This window comes from Rhinatrema bivittatum, chromosome 1 (assembly GCF_901001135.1).
Source record: "Rhinatrema bivittatum chromosome 1, aRhiBiv1.1, whole genome shotgun sequence".
Taxonomy (NCBI): Eukaryota; Metazoa; Chordata; class Amphibia; order Gymnophiona; family Rhinatrematidae; genus Rhinatrema; species Rhinatrema bivittatum.
Genome location: NC_042615.1, coordinates 568,269,069 through 568,286,918, shown reverse-complemented (window position 1 = coordinate 568,286,918; position 17,850 = coordinate 568,269,069). Strand labels below are relative to the sequence as shown.

Sequence of the window (17,850 nt, the reverse complement as noted above, 5' to 3'; positions counted from 1 at the left end):
AAGGCAATGAGGATATGATGTGCCTAATCCTTGAGTACCTTTCGCACCATCCTCACCACCAATGGAAATGCATCACACTTGAGCAGAAAGGCATCCGGAGTGGATGTGAGCTTGCTGTGAAAATGGAGCAAAATTTGGCAACTTTCCTGTTGCTTTCTGATGTGAATAAGTTGGTTGCTGGATGACCCAGAGGTCAAACTGCCTATTTGCCATACTTTGGTCCAGAGATCACTAATGGGGTTGAAAACCCTACTGAGGCAGTCTGCCAGTGTGCTGGAGATCATGGAAAAGTAAGCTGCTTAAAGAAAAGCTCTGTGCCTGAAAGCCCACTCCCCAATTCTCTGAGACTTCTTGCAGAAGGTCCAGGCCCATGTACTCTCTTGCTTATTCATGTAGAACATTACCCACCTGAATGTCAATTTGGATCAGTATTCTATTTCCCTAAAGGAGATCAAGAATGCTTTCAGTGCATGTTGAATAGTTCAAAGCTCTAAGAGGTTGATTTGGAAAAGACGCTCCACTGTTAACCAAGTTTCTTGAGGTCGGAAGAAAACCGTGTGCTTGCCTCACTTTCTGGTGGTTGCATCCTTCACCAGTGTTACCTGATGAGGAAGAGCCTGAAGAGGGGAACCTATTTCCAGGACCTTTGATTCTAACCCACTAATGGTTAACCTTAAGGGATGCTAGAAGGGCTGGCAAAGCTGATCCCACTGAAAGCAGAGCTCGCACTGGAGAACTCTCCTGTTTTGGTGCATCATGGGGACCATATGCATACCTGCTGCCATATGACTGAGGACAACCAGGACTGCTCAAGCTGAGACTTGATCTCGATGTAGTAAGTTCTGGACCAGCTCTTGAAGGCACATTTCTTGTTCCGAAAGGAGAAATGCTTTCTCTTCCAATGAGTCTATCTATGCCCCAATGAAATTGATTCTCTGAACAGGGACAAGGTTCGATTGCAAAGTTGACTATGAACCCTAGTGTCTGAAGAAGTTGGATTGTCTTCTGCAGGGAGATTAGCTCCCCTGCTTGAGAAAGTTTCATCACAATCCAGTTGCCTAAATAAGGGAAAACACAAATACCCCAATGACAAAGGCATGCCACCCTACCACCAGGCATTTTGTGAAGACCCTCACAGCTGCCAAAAGGTCAAAGGGGAGAATCTTGTATTGGTAGTGAGAAGAATAGATGGATGGATATAGGGGCATATGCAGCTTTCAGATTCAGTCTCCTAAATGGATGAAGGGTAGGATAGGGTGGAGGGTGTTCATCATGAACCTTTCTCATAACAAGCTCTTTGTAAGATCATGGACCCACGTTGCTGTGGTGAGGTTAGCTTAACCTACAGGAAGGGCCTTGTAAGGTCCTCATTGACAGCTAGCAGACCTAGATGAGGGACAGACAGGTCAGGAGATTCACCTATATCAGCCCCTTTCCCCTTGGGTTGAACCCTCGGATTCTGGAGCCAGCAGGTTTTAGGCAAGAGTCTCTTAGGAGAAGGCTAAACTGTAGACCTGGAGTCAGGCTTGGGTCAGAGGCAAGCAGTGGGCATGAGTGGTCGATGTTCAGGTTGATGTCAGAGGCAGGTGGAAGGCAAGAGTGATAGATGTTCAGGCAGAGGTTAGAGGCAGGTAGAAGGCAAGAATGGCTATAGTCCAGGCTGAGCAATTCCAGAAGTCAGTCTGAGAGTGGGTGAGGAAGGGGAGGAGAAGAACTAACAGCAATTGGAAGAGATGAGGGAGGCTGAGCTGGAGAGATGAGGTGGACTTGGCTGGAGAAGCGAGGCAGGCTGGACTGGAGAGATGAGGCAGGCAAGGCTGGAGAGGAATGCAAGAGCAGCAACTCACACAAGATTGCAGGTGACCCATTGCTGAGGTGAAGAGACAAGGACCTGGAGGGCCCTTTATAGGACTGAACAGGTGACATCAACAATGGGCACCATGAGTAGTTTCCCGCCATGGGCCCTTTAAGTTGCACACAGTCCAGTGTGTGTGCACCTAGGGAAGCTTCCAGAAAGAGTGGCAATGGCAGTGTCCTGCCACAAATAGAGGGGCTGGCATCAGGTGAGTGGCGGACTTCGTGGGGGTCTACATGTGAGCTGCAAAGCATAACAGTACCCCTTCTCTTAGGACCCCTCCTCAAGGTCTGAGGCTACGGCTTATGGAGAAATTAAAGGTGGAATTCTCTCACCAGAAGAGGTTGCATTGAGGTTGGCTGCCAGCTCTTACGAATTTTCTTCTGGTCCATAATGTTTCAGGAAATAAAGTATTCTAGCCTGTTGCATCGTCTTCACAGGTCCAAAATCTCCTGTACTTCAAAGAATGTATCTTCTTCAGAAGAAACCTCAGTAAGCTGAGGAGGCCATAGAGATGGCCAGGAGAGGATCTGTGGCTTCAATAAGGAGACATGAAATACACTGTGTATCCTTAAGGTAGCAGGGAGTTAAAGTTGGTAGGTTATCAGTCCAATCTGACATGAGATGGAGAATGGACCTATAAATTGGGGTGCCAGGCAAAGAGATGGAATGCAAAGGTGTAGGTGTTGCGTACTTAACCATACAAGCTCGCCCACAGAGAAGTGCAGAGCTCATCTATGTCTGGCATCAGCTTGTTTCTTGGACTGGGTGGCAACTTTGGAGATCAAGTGGTTGGTCCATGTCCAAAGGTCCTGAAGTTCCTGTTCCATATGTCAGGCTGCTGGACATGGGAATGAGAGTGGAAGTGGTAACGGAATTTATGGATTCTGACCGTAAACCACTTGAAAGGGAGAAGAGCCCTTGGTGCTGCTTACATAACTGTTGTGAGAGAACTCAGCCCACAATAGGAGGGCAGCCCAGACTTCTTGCCTTTCATTGACATATATGCAGAGAAACGTCTTAAGAACCTGATTAATCCTCTCCATTTGCCCGTTGCCTTGTGGGTGGTAAGCCATGGTAAAATCTAGTGTAAACCCAAACTTTTGACAAAGCCTCCTCTAGTAACAGGCCTTCTTTTGGACAGGATATTGGAAGGTAGTCAGTGTAGTTTGAAGAAATGCTGGATGAACAAGCGAGCTAATTCAGGAGCTAAAGGCAGGCTGGGCAGGGGTATGAAATGTGCCAACTTGGAGAACCTATCCATTACGACTCGTATATAGTGGACCCGTGTGAGATAGGGAGATCCACAATGAAGTTTGTGGACAGGTGGGTCCAAGGCTAGCAAAGGCTATAACAGCACCCAAGGTCGGGCACAATTAGATTTATGCTGTGCACAGATGGGCAGGAATCCACATAATTCTTCACATCTGTTCTCACTTGTGGCCATCAATAATGGCATTGAAGTAAGTTGAGTGTACCGGTTACCCCGGGATGCCCTGCCAGGCAAGAGTCGTAAGCCCATTTTAACACTTTCTCCAGAAGCCTCTTGGGTACTACCATCTTCCTGGGGTGAACTGGTACAGCAGATGCAAGAATAATTCTTGCCAGATCAATGATGTGATGAGGACTTTCCTTAACAGTCTCCATTTGAAAAGATCCAGAAAGGGCATCCGCTCTTAGGTTCTTGGTTGCAGGTCAGTAGCGAAGTTCAAAGTTGAAACAGTGGAAAAAGAGTGACCAATGAGCCTGTCTAGGGTTGAGATGTTGGGCTTGCTGTAGGTACTCCAAGTACTGTAGGTACTCCAAGTTTTCATCTGACTGGATGCTAAGAAATTCAGCAATGCGGGTAGCTATAAAATTACCCCCATTATGCACACAGCTAAAGAGGAGGAGGTTCCAGCCCTAGCAGTTTCATTAGCTGCTGGAAAGTCTTTTGATTGGGTGGAGAGGGAACATTTATTTCAGGTTTTAGACTGGTTTGGTTATGGAAATTCTTTTGTGTAAATGATAAGTAAGCTGTTTGAGGCCTCTAGATGAAGGCTAGTGGCAAATGATGTTTTCAGATGCCTTTGTTCTAGGGGAAGTATTACTAGACAGAGGGATGTCTCTTATCACCACTTTTATTAAATTTTGTTCTGGAATCATTAGCAATTGCCACTGGACAAACTACAGAAAATCACAGGTTCCGTGCTAATGACATTGAATGCAATTATTCATCTATGTGGATGATATATTAATCTGTCAAACTGAGGGCCTCATTTACTAAACATTTTTCCCATAGAGACAGAAATGGAGAAAAGCCTTAGTAAATCAGGGCTTGAGTTAGATGTTTTTATTCCTAAACTGTTAGACATTATTGCCTTCTTTTCAGATCTATGAAGTTAAAAAAAAATACTTTAGTTTCTTACTCAATTCAATGTAAACAGCAGGGAATAAAGTACTTGATAGAGATATACCATAATGATTTACTAAAGAGAATTTTGAATAAGATTGTGAAAAATTCAAGCAGTTACTTTAAAGTGGTCACCTTTATTCTTATCTGGAATTGGACTACAACAAATTGGCTACAATTTTGTGGCTACAAAACTGGAGGAAAGCACAATCCTTGATGGTGGAAGATAGAAAGAGATCTAGTCTTTCAACTTTCCTCGTGTCTTATTGGAGGGATGGTGCCTATAAAACTTAAAGAAAATGTAGTATTAATATCAATCTTCAGAGCATTTCGGAAATTGGACAATTTGTTGAAAATTAAATAGAAACCTATTTCACCCCGTTGTTTGAGATTAATCATTCTTGCATTAATTGGCCTGGTTGTCAAAGAAAAGGCATCACCAGCGCCAGACTGTGTTTTCCACCTTGTTGTGCTGTACATCTGTAATAGACTTCCTGAGTTAGTGCATTGTGCTCCATCTCTGGTCTTATTCAAACACAGCCTAAAAACCCATCTTTTTGAAGTTGCTTTTAAATCTTAAATCCTGGTTCTCCTGATCATACTCTTGTTGATTTTAACCATTTTCCGTAATAAATGAAACATCCTAATTCTCTTATTTGTCCTGTTTGTCTTTTCTGAATAGAGTGTTAGCTCTTCTGAGAAAGAACCTCTCTTATGTATTGATATACCTTATATAGCTATAGAAAAGATAAGTAGTAATAGCACAGGGACGTGGGATCAGGTATTAAGAATAGAGTTTCTAACCTTTCAAGAGATAAGAATGGATTTTAACTTGGCAAGTTCTCAAATATTTAACAGGTTTTAGTTCAAACACTGTATATTAGCAGAAAAAAATGTACTATATATCCATTCATTACAAGGTGTATCAGAGATTTTCAAAACTTGTGGTAACACGCTGTTGTCCTCTAAAGGGGCACTGATGTTCTGATGTTGTAGAATGCATTTGCTGAGGGCTCCCGAGGGGGAGAAGCCATGCGGAAAGCACTTATAGGCCTATATGGAACTTGTATGGCTATTGTTTTGAGCAAGTTAGTGTGGATTTTAATATTCACATTCTTCACTCACATTTATTTTATTTCTCACAGGGCAGTCTGGACACCAGTAAAAATCTCTACTCAAAGCTCAGAAAGATATTAAATGTTGGTTTTGTCACACACAGACAGAAAACTAACACACATGTGAGTAGTGCATTAAGTGCGGGTTACAAATTTTCTAAATAAATACCTTAATTAATAAATAAATAAATAAATAAATAAATGTTCCTAGCAATATAAGGACAATTTTCAAAGATATCTACTAAAGTAAATTGGCTGGCTGAAAAATGCCCTTCTAAAATTATGAACACACTTCTGTAAAATGTGTACTTTTAACAAGGTTAAAAAGAAGTTGGGGGAAGGAGAGCGTACAGTGTTTAGGTCATAGGAAGAAAACAGTTCACATACATTCAATTTTCAAATGTATGCACATTTTCAAATATATGCACATATTTTACCCTTGGTTGGCTGCCTGCACAAAATACATAAGCCAATTTTGAAAATAAAAATAACCAAATAGCTTCTCTTTGAAAATTAACTACAAGGTATGTATATGTTAGAAGTGCATATGCCTTTTGCAAATATGTGGCCTATTAAAAAATGCCCCTTATTTCTATATAATAGAGATAAGCGATACTATGGCCAAAAGATATGGATTTACCCTATCACTAGGTCTACTCTACAGCATAGGAAGAGATTCTTAGTAATGTGTCAATGTGTCATGAGGCTCATCAGTTGGGAGTCCAGATAATTCATTATCCTTGTAAATGTGTTGTGAAATTTAATAACGCCAGATATGTCTTCGCTGAACCATCTCAATTGAGGCTTTTCCTTGATTCGCATATCTGTCTGATATCACTTGCTAACTCGGTTACAGTACAAAATAGGAAATCCTGTTGTTCCTTCTCTACTTTTGCTTTTTTCTTTATTGCCTAAATTTGTGCATCATGATCCTTGGTTCTCATCTTTTTCCTTGTACTTGGGTCTATGGTTTTTATCTGATGATTTTGTTATAAGTTTTTATTTTCCTTTGTAACGTAATTTCCCATATTCCATATGACCCTGATTTCAGTGACAAAACTAGACAGTGACAAAACTAGACAGCAAGCTTGTTTGCTGTCTAGTTTTGTTAAAATTCAATAAAAATAAAATTTATTTATTTATTTATTTATTATTTTTATTATACCGAGTTTCATGATATGAATCACATCAACCCGGTTTACAATTAACAATGTGAATAACTGCAGAGAGTAACATGGTAGAAACATTTCCCAATTCGACATCAAATATAATAAGAAACTTAACAAATAAAAACATTGTAACAATATTTAGGATGTGAGGAAGTTACAAAAAACAAGGAAAAATAACTAGGATCTGAAAGGGGAGGAAATTAAAGAAAGAATATTAACATTTTAGCCAACTGTATCAATTAATAAATATGTATAAAATTATAAAATATAGATGGGTAGGAAAGATTGACCAAATATGAATTGTAGTGAAGTATAATAATATGTTGTTTAAAACATATTATTATACTTGCCCCTTATAAGGAAATTTTGGACAGGGGTATGGTGAAGGATTAAGAATATACTGAATATCCAATGCAAACTTTCATTTCACATTATTATTTGAAAACTGATTGCAATTTTTTAAGGTATTTCTGCTTATAAAAAGAAATCGACAGACACTTGTCAGTCCTTGGATTTAAATCTTAACCTTAGCAACTGTAAGGCTAGTTCCTTCCTAGAACTACATACCTGGCAGAGTACAGTATAATGGGGAAAATAATCAAACATTTTTACACAGGCTTATGTGTTTTACCACATCAAAATGCTGTTTTATTAGAGTCCCCCCTCTGCCTGCATAAAATAATGTGTGGACTTAGGTCTGGGAAGGGAAAGTCCACATGGAGATTTCATTTTAAAATCTCACAGGTACTTTTGCACCTCATTGTGCATGCAGTCTTGAGGACATTTTCTGCAAGCTCTAGGGGGAGCATGAAAATTGCCTTCAAAGCTGTGGCAGCCAAAATAATGTAAGAGACTTAGAAAAAGTCAAGAAATCTGGAAACCTGCAGATTAGGTATTATAGGTGCTGTAATTACAACCTTTCATGTTAGATAGACGGTGTTGTACATAAAAGGAGTGGCTCATCAAACTACTCACACTGCAGTAAATTCCACATGTACAGGCTAATTTTAATACATGCGCGTATTTTTTTAAAATACACTTCCCACGCGTATATGCCTAATCTTAAGAGATTGCTCAAGAAAATGTACTTTGAATATCTTTCCTAGGATTTTGCCAACTTTTACACGTGTATGAGGGCGGATTTTAAAACACACGCTTGCGAGAGACAGCCCCAGTCTTTCCAGTTCGTCCACCAGTTTGTCCGTTAATATCAAAGTCTTCAAGATCCCTCTGATCCTTCATCCTGCACACAACCCGGTTGATCCAGACTCCTCACCTTGTCCTGGTAAGACCTAAAACTAGAGATCTACAGACTTGCTCCTCCTTTGGAACAGCAGCAACAGTTATGTAGATAACATGGTGTCATGCGTCGCAGTCTCCATTTTTAAAATACGGAGTTATGTACGTAACTGTCGGGCTCCACCCTGGAACGCCGATTCTCCACACATGCCCTGTCACTTTTCTGCCCTATTATTTTTGATGTGTGCACAGGTGTATATATGCACGTACTTCGTGGGTTTTCAAAAGCCGCGTTGCTTGTGGGCATTTTTATGCGAGAAACGCTTTTAAGATCAACCTCATGGTTTTTACCTGCATGGTTTGCTGGACTAATCAAAAGAAAAACTACTTGGGTACTTTTGCTTTTATGAATGCCTATGGACAAACATCTGTACACAGTTTTGCCTGCATTTTTGGGTGGGTACTTTTTCAAGGCAAAAATGTGTGGGTAGTTTTGATTATTCAAAAGAACACACATAGGTGCTCCTAGAAACTAAACCCTGCTCTGGAAATGCCTTCAAACATACGCAGTATAAGTACTTGAATTGTTTACATAAGTGGATACTTTTACCTGTGTACAGGATGGGCTATAATCTAAAATCCCATTTCCATGGTTAAAACAGTTTATTTTACCCATGATAAGGGATTTTGTTATTGCCCCTATGGTAATAGTATCCTCCCAGACAAGTTAATATTATGCTTACTAAGTGTTGCGTTCGTGCCTCTTCTCGCCCCTCGCTCCACCCTCTACCTTGGGAGCGACTCCCTTTGGCTCTGATGGACAGTTGCAGCCGCGGCTTCTCTCTGCCTCTTGGTCCCGGTGTCCCCGGGCTGGCTTGACGCTACGGATCCGCCATGTTCCTGTTGACGTAAGGGCGCATGCTCCAGACTTTGTACCAGCAAGGGCGTGAACCTCGGGGGCGTCCCCCCGTAGTGACATCATCCATTTCCACTTTAAAAGGTCTTTGTTTGCTAACCTCTAACGAGTTAGCAAGGAACTCCAACAGGACTTGCTTCGGCAGTCCACGATACTTGCAACAACGATCCGAGACAGCTAGGGGAATCCTTCTCCACTGTTCGGCCTTTTCAAACTTACCAGGAGTACCCGCTCCACAGGGGCTCCGCTCTCTCTTCTTGATTTCAGATTGCCAAGACGGGATCCGGTGCTCGCTCCTCGAGTGCCTACGTCCCTGAATACTCAGAAGACTCCTCATTACCTGGAAGCGATCGCAGACTTGAACACAGTGTGTTCTATTGTAGATAGGAATTGGTACTCGCTCCATGAGGGCTTACATTCCTATAGCTCTGAAGACTCCCTTCCATCCAAGACGTTATCGCAGGTATGGAGATCGAGAGTTCTATTGGCAAGATTGCAGATAGGAACCGGTACTCGCTCCACGAGGGCTCATGTTCCTAGAATCCTTCACAGACTCTCTTCTACTCTAGAAGCCATTCCATATACAGCTATTGTGAGTTCTTATTACAGACTGTATGTAGGAACCAGTGCTCGCCTACAGCTCCTGTTCCTAAATATACTGAAGACTCTCTGTGGCATAGAGACCACCGCAGACATCTACTATTGTGAGTGTGCCATCTTGTACCAGTATACCCTGTCTACTCACTACTACTAGTCTCTCTCTACAGCTCAGCGACCCAGAGATTATATTCCAGTATCAGAGGGACTTCAGCCCTGCCGAACACATCGACTCACTACTGCCACCTCTGGTGGTCCAGCTTCCAGCCTAATAAAGAACTATTGTGTTTATCTCATATTCTAGCCTAGCCGATGGCTCCTCTCAGGATCTCCTCCTGGGGCGCTGTCATCTGCCATCAGCCCAGGGATTCACCATTTCCTCCAAGTGGTCATTCCTTACACTACTATCACTCTATGGGAGCCAACCACTACCGACCACTACCCAGCTTACGGAAGTATTATATAGATAACTACCTTCTATTTCTATGGGACTTGCCAGCAGCCTATATATAACAGATTGCTACTCCGTAGCGGAGGCATGATAGATTGCTATCTCAGTAGCGAAGTACTATATACCTATGGTTAGCTCCTCTCCTCAGAAGAGTATCATTGAACAGATTGCCAACTCCTCTTCCTGGGGAGTTGATCCATAACAGATTGCCATCTCCTTCCTTACAGGAGCATCTAACAGCAATTCGCTAACAGATTACTAACTCCGCCCTCCTGGCGGGGTAAGCACTACAGATAGCTAACTCCTCCCCTCTGGAGGAAGAGAGCGTTACACTAAAGGGGCAATTTTATAATGCCCCCTTAGTGTAACACTCCAGTGTAAAGTCTGTGGGTACCTTTTACTCGCAGGCTTTATACCAGTTTTCAGAGGGAAAGTACATGCTTACACCTAATAATACGTGTGCATAATATTGAAAATGCAAAAATATGTGCATAAGTGTAAACCCCTCCCCAACTCCACTTCCAGGAAAGCCACTGCTCAGTCTGGGTAAACCTATGCACATAAAGGCCGTACTTGCATAGATTTATCCTATTTGGCGGGCAGTTTTGTAAAAGGGCATGTGCACAGGTAAAGCACTATTTTATCCATAGAAATAGTTTTGAAAAATTACTCTACACTCAAATAAGTCCTCATGATCAGGAAAAATACCTTTATGAATTCACCGACATCCTGGCTCACACAATTTAATTAAAATTTCTGGAGACAGTTTATTTAAACAAAATGAAGTGACACTCCTTCTATAAGAACCTCATAGCTGTATGACACATACTTGTATTACAATAGACTTACAACATCAATTCAGTATTTTTCTTTTTTGGGGGAACATTTTTCAAATATGTTCTAACAAAGTCCTTCAATGTAATATCAAAAAATTACTATCAATAAAATAAAATGAAGTAAAGTCTTGTATCTGTTCATTACTTTCAACAGATATTTTTCTCCAAAAGGATAACTCACACAACCTATTACAAAAAATCAACAGATCACATGGGCAAATAATTATATATACTATGAGCCTGATATTCAAAACAGACTTAGCTGGATAGGATGGACTTATCTGGCTGAAAATCCAGCTACAGTCAGTGGTCGCTACTTAGCTGGGTAAGTCCTTATCAGGCTAAGAATTTAGCAGGATAATCCAGGGGCAGGGAATGGGTGGATCAGGAAGGAGTTGAGTTAGCTGGATAACCTATCCACCTAACTCTGGTCAGCCCATACACCTGTCCTAAAGATAGCCGGATAAACTTATCCGGCTAACTTAACGATATCCGGGTATGTTCTATGCCGCTAAATATACCGCTGGATCAGTTTATCCAGCTAACTAGGAGAGCTTCACAGCAGCTGAATATGGACCCCAAAATGTGTAGAATGCAGGTGGTATTATTTCTCCTCCCAGATACAGCTTCAAAACTGAGTATGCAGCCCTTCTTCCCTTTTAAGCATTAAAACGGAGACGTGGAATGTGACACATCTGAGAAAGATATGGCCAGAGAATGATTCTATGAAGTGACTTCCCATGACGCATACATACTTCAGGTCATTGAAATACAGACTGTGTTGGGATTACTCTGATTGGGACAATAGTGAGCACAAAGCATTTTTGAGACATCATATTGAAGATAATTAACTTTGCTATTGGGGTTAGAGTGGTGTTTCATAATAGGTTATGTGAGTTATCCATTGGGAGAAAAATATCTGTTAAAAGTAATAGCAGACAGAAGACTTTACTTCATTTTATTTTTTTGATAGTTATTATTTTTATATCACATTGGAGAAATATTTTCCAAAAAAAATGGACAAGTACTGAACCGACTAAGGGATGAGAAAGGAGAGGGCAGTAGAAAGGAAGCAAGAGTTCATGGGGGGGGGGGGGGGGGGAGTGAGAAATATTGCAGCCCACACACACAAAACACTCCCATTTTAGCATCCATCCACCTGATCTCACCTCCTGCTTCCCTAGGCAGTCATATATTGGAGAAGGGAGAGGCAGGGGGCCATATTTCTGAGGGTGTGGCAGGGCTACCAACTTTGGTGAAATCTAGAAATATTACTGACATTATCTACCCCATCCCTATACCCATGGCAACCCTAAATCCTCCCCCCCCCCCCCCCACTTCCCTTTGTACTCAGCATTTCAAAGCAAGTTGCACATTTAAGACTAATCAGAGAAACTTCTTTTTCACTCAATGCACAATTAAGCTCTGGAATATGTTGCCAGAGGATGTGGTTAGTGCAGTTAGTGTAACTGTGTTTAAAAAAGGTTTGGATGGAGAGTCACTTGATGCGATGAGCTCCGGGTGCCGACCCTCCATAGCCTGCCAATTTACCGCATCAAAAGTCAATTTGATTATACTGAAGGTGTCGGGCTTGAAGGGAAAGACCTGCAACATCTCTCCTTTGGTGAAACAAGCAGGGAATGACTACCAGACTGCCGCGGAAAGAAAAACAAAAACCCAACGGTGCAGAGCTTAAGATGGCCGACAGCAAAAAAGCAGCGGAGGGCACGGGCCTAGACGATTTGGCTGTGGCGCGCTTGACGGCAGCAGTTGTAGAAGCTCTCGAGTCCAAATTTGAAGGCATCACTGAAAATTTTGCTGTGGGGAAGGAATCTTTGGGAGACATTGGGTGGCGCATAGACATCGCTGAAGGACGGATCTCAGCGGTGGAAGAAGATCAACAGGCCCTTGCGAACCGCGTGCTTGCGTTAGAGTCCTCGGTAAAAATGGCGGATGCCAAATTAGAGGACTTGGAAAACCGCGCACGACACAATAATCTAAACTTTTTTGGTATCCCCGAGGAGGTGCAAGACGGAGAGCTAACCACTTTCCTGACAGATTGGCTGCCTGGCGCGTTAAATTTGACTGACCTTGCAGGGAATTTGGTTATTGAAAGAGCGCATCGCTTGGGTCCCAGGAGGAATACAGACCGGCGCCCCAGGTTGGTAATAGCACGTTTCCTAAACTGGGCACAACGTGGGAAGGTGCTGGCAGCCTTCAGGAAAAATAAAGAATTGCGCTACAAAGATCATAAAGTGATCATATTTCAAGACTTTTCTGTGGCGGTAGCAGCAAAGAGGCGCCTTTTCTCATCGATATGCAATGATCTCTTCAATCACAATATAAGATTTGCCTTGCAGTTCCCTGCTACATTAAAAATCTGGAGGGATGGCAAGGTTCTGAGTTTTGACACTCCAGAGGCTGCAACTGCATGGCTGAGCAAGAAAACCTGCACATCCTGAGCTTACTGAAGGTGAATGGATACTCATACACAGGACCTTCCCTAATTCATTTTCAACTTAGGGTAACTTTTTGTTCACCCTGGGGTACCTAATCCCTAATTACTGATTTGGATGGGCTGAATACCATGTTGCAGGTATTATGTACAATAATATACTGTATTTTTGTTAGGATGGACATTCACTGCATGAGGAAATGTACTCAGAGGTTTCGTTTCCCTGTAACCATTTGCCCCTTGAGTGAATAATAGCATGACATAGATTCACAGGGGGGTATGCACCTGGTCGCATTATATACGGAACTCCAACCCGTATTCTTTCGGGTGTTACTTTTTTTTTTCTTTCCTGTTGTTAAATCATAGTTCTGGTTTTATAATGGGAGGGGGGAGGGGGTGGGAAAGGGAAAAATCTCACGGCTTACAGAAATCTTTGGTGGTACGGGGGACATACTGGGAAGTAGGAATAACAGGATCTGGCGCAGAGGTATTGGGATGCATCAGGAGAGTGGTCCAGGCTGGGGGACCGCTTACCTGTGGGAGGATTTCAGACACAGAATATTATGATACTGCCTTAGCGACAGGATAGGGACACTACGTTATATTTCCTGGAATGTGGGAGGGATTGGAACGCCGGTTAAGAGACAAAAAGTATTGAGTGCTCTTCAGAGACAGAAGGTGGGGATTGCCGCACTCCAGGAAACACATTTATCAGTGGCAGAAAGCCTTAAATTGAAAAGGCAGTGGATAGGACAGTGTTTCTCTGCTCCAGCTGTGGGGCGCAAAGCGGGCGTAACGATCCTAATACATAAAAACATAAAATTTGAAATGCTGCAGCAAGTATCAGACGAGAGCAGAAGATATCTAATAGTGATTGGTAAAATTCAAGGCAGGGAAGTCACACTCTGCGCAGTCTACGCCCCGAACTCTTATTCTCATGTTTCTTTTCAGGGCCTAGTTAGCAAACTCCTTCCGGTGGTGAAAGGCCCAATAATCATGCTGGGCGATTTCAATTGTGTGAATGATCCTAATGTGGACAGATCGCACCCAGCATCGACTTTACCTAATTTGTCCGATAAAGGGATTTCATACCTGTGTACAGAACTCCAGTTGCTAGATATATGGCGCACCTTAAACCCGACTGAGAGAGACTATACACGTCTCAAAGGCGCACTCTACTACGTCCTGAATAGATTATGAATTGGTGTCTGACTCACTGTTACCCAGGGTTGCTCAGGCAAAAATTGGGCCCATAGAAATATCGGACCATGCAATAATATGGGTCGAAATTGGTGAAGGAACAGGGAAAAATACACTGAGACTGTGGAGGTTTCCTAGCCAGCTGAGTGAAGACTCTAAATTCCGGGATTTTCTTAAAAAAAAATGGGAGGAATATGAACATTATAATGGGGAGCACAAGCAGGACCCGTGGTTATATTGGCAAGCCAGTAAGGCAGTCATGTGAGGTGAAATTACCTCCTATATGATTGCTAAATCTAAAGCCATGGTCAAAAACATATTACAATTAGAGAAGGAGCTGAAGCAGGCTAAGAAAAGACTGGCACAAAACAACACCCCCCCAGCACAAACAGAATATAATGAGATTTTAAGGGCATTAAATGCTCTATTACACAAAGATGGTTGCAGGGGGGAGTGCATAAATTCTTCAGATATGGGAATAAATCCGGCAGATTACTAGCTAATATGCTCCACAGGGCTAAAGGAAGTACTATCATTGACAAACTGCGTGGAGGAGATGGGAGACCGCCAGTTTCTGGAGAGGATATATGTGAAGAGTTTCGTAAATTCTATGAAAAACTCTATACCGAGGATAGAGTAGGGGGGTCTGTACAAGAAGAAGAATTTTTTAAAGGGTTACAAATCCCAAAAATCAACGCTGTACAGCTGGAAACCCTGAACCAGCCCATACAGACTGAGGAATTAAGAAGAGCTATTATGGCTAGTAAAGCCAATAAAGCACCAAGCCCTGATGGCCTCAGTGCAGAATATTATAAATGTTTAATAACACATGTGCTAGGGGATCTGCAACTGTTCTATCAAGAAACTCAAAAGCGAGGCCAATTCCCAGATGACACTACCAGGGCCTTCATAACGGTGTTAGAAAAACCTGGCAAGGATCTTTCCTCCCCGGCTGCCTATAGGCCAATATCTTTACTAAATTTTGAAGCTAATTTGTTTGCAAAAGTTATGGCAGATAGGCTCAGTAGGGTATTTCCGGACATTATTAATAACAACCAAGTGGGATTTGTTAAAGGGCGAGCCATAAGTACGAATATGACTAAGTTGATCATAGCTATGGAGGAATGCAGAAAACAGGGGATGGCTGCTATGATAGTGGGCTTTGATTCGGAGAAAGCGTTCGATCGGGTGTCTTGGGCATATCTATTCTCTGTTTTGAAGCGATATGGGTTTGAAGGGGAGATATTACAAAATATACAATTGCTTTATCGGAACCCCAGATCCACGATACGGGCAAATGGACAGATTTCGGCGGATTTCACTTTAGCACGGGGTACTAGGCAAGGGTGCCCACGCTCCCCACTCTTATATATCCTTTCCATAGATCCCCTTCTTAGAAAGATTGAGGCTGACCCCTTGATTAGGGGATTCACGTGGGGCCGTCAGGTATTTAAGATATCTGCATTTGCAGATGATGTACTGGTATTCTTGACTTCCCCCCAACAATCCCTGGGCAGAGTGCTTCTACACCAGACATGTTTTGGGGCTTTTGCTGGCCTGAAAATAAATATGGATAAATCAGAGGCGATGGATCTCGGCGTTGCAGTTAAGGCAGATTGGGAGGGGGAATTACCCTTATGGTGGGTGGATCAGACCATGAGATATTTAGGTATACAGTTGACTAGGAACCCTACAAAAATTCACGATGTGAATATACGTCCGTTACTACAAAATATGACTAAGAAGCTGAAAACATGGGAGTCTCTCCCGCTATCATTGAAGGGTAAAATAGCATTGCTTAAAGTGCTTGAATTACCTCAATGGCTATATACTCTACAGCAGCTCCCCATATGGTTATCAAAAAAGGAGATTGCAGATATTAATCGGATTGTACGACGTTATATCTGGGGAGGCCGTAAAGCACGACTTCCGCTCACTACATTGCAGCTTGATGGCAGGCAGGGGGGCCTAAGATGTCCAAATTGGAGAGATTATAACCTAGCCTGTATACTAAGACATATAATGGATTGGATAGACGATACGGGGAAGTTCACACCTATTGCCTTCATACGAGAATGGTTACACCCATACCGACCTGAAACACTGATGCAAGTCCAAGGCACACAGGTGCCGGTGACATATAAACAGCATATGTTACTTATATCGGGCAGCCAGGCTTGGAGGTATTTATGTCTCCATAACTTACATATGGGAGGAAGTCTGACGCCATACGTGACAATGTGAGGAATCCACAGTTCATTGCAGGCTTGACGGGCCATGTCTTTCAAGGGTGGAGCGCCAGGGGCTTGAAAAATGTATTTCAATTATACGTTCCTGGGATGGGAATCCTTTGGTCCTTTCAGGAGCTTAAAGAATTATACAAGCTTCCACAAGTGGAATTTTTCGCCTACCTACAGGCAAGACATTATTCTAAGTCGATCTTTGGTACTAAATTACTGGAGAACTTGTGGGATAGGTTGAAAATGTTTTTTATGCCAAGGTCCAGGAAGGGTCACTCGTGCTCCACATTTTCAAAGGCCTTTAGAGAACTGTCTGATGACTCGGCCAAACTTACTATACAAAATAAATGGGTACAACAGGCAGATGTGTATCTCTCCCGGTCAGAAATTGAAGAAATATTGGTGGGCTGTAAAAAAATTTCCGAAAATGTAGCACTCCAAGAGTTGGGGTTTAAAATTATTCATTGTATGTATATTTCTCAGGCTAGATTATTTGCGGCAAAACTATGTGAATCAGATGTGTGTATTAAATGTCAAACAGAGAAAGGGACATATATTCATGGCTTATGGGACTGTGACCAGTTAGGTTTATTTTGGGGGGAAGTACTGGGGAGCTTGAGGAAGATAATGCAGTTCCAACTTCCCAAGAATATAAAAATCATGCCTATTACGTCTACCTACAAAGGCACTTCGAGACCTTCCGGAATATGAATTGATGTTTTTGAAAAAAGCGTTACAGGTGGCTTTGCAAACCATAATGTACATGTGGATTACAAAAGATAGACCAACTAGAAGTCACTGGCATGCTAGACTGGTAACCTTGCTACATCATGAACTACTAACGGCAAAATCACAACCCCGGGAAAGACAAACCATATGTTTTTCGGTATGGAACAAATTTTGGTGGTCACTTCCAGCATCACAGAGAGACCTGATCACCCGCTCTACTAACTATACATATGGTGACTCTGCGCAAATGTCCATGACAACATAGAGGATGATATTTGCATAATTTCTTATTCCTACTGTGTGTGTGGGGGGGGGGGGGGGGGGAGTTGGAGGGAGTTTTATAGTTAATGATGTTAAAATGATACAATAGTTTATTGTATGCTGAGTCTTCAATAAAATCTCTTATAAAAAAAAAAAAGGTTTGGATAAGTTCTTGGAGGAGAAGTCCATTACCTGCTATTAATCAAGCTGACTTAGGGAAAAGCCACTGCTATTAATTGCATCAGTAGCATGGGATCTTCTTAGTGTTTGGGTAATTGCCAGGTTCTTGTGGCCTGGTTTGGCCTCAGTTGGAAACAGGATGCTGGGCTTGATGGACCCTTGGTCTGACCCAGCATGGCAATTTCCCATGGCAATTTCCTATTGTATTACAATAC

The 17,850-nt window shown here is 42.3% G+C and overlaps 1 protein-coding gene across 4 annotated transcripts in view; it reads right to left on the bottom strand.

The window, feature by feature from the left end:
* Nucleotides 1-17,850, bottom strand: part of AOPEP (aminopeptidase O (putative)) — a 772,742-nt gene that overhangs the window by 393,527 nt on the left and 361,365 nt on the right. The gene's annotated exons all lie outside the window — the stretch shown is intronic.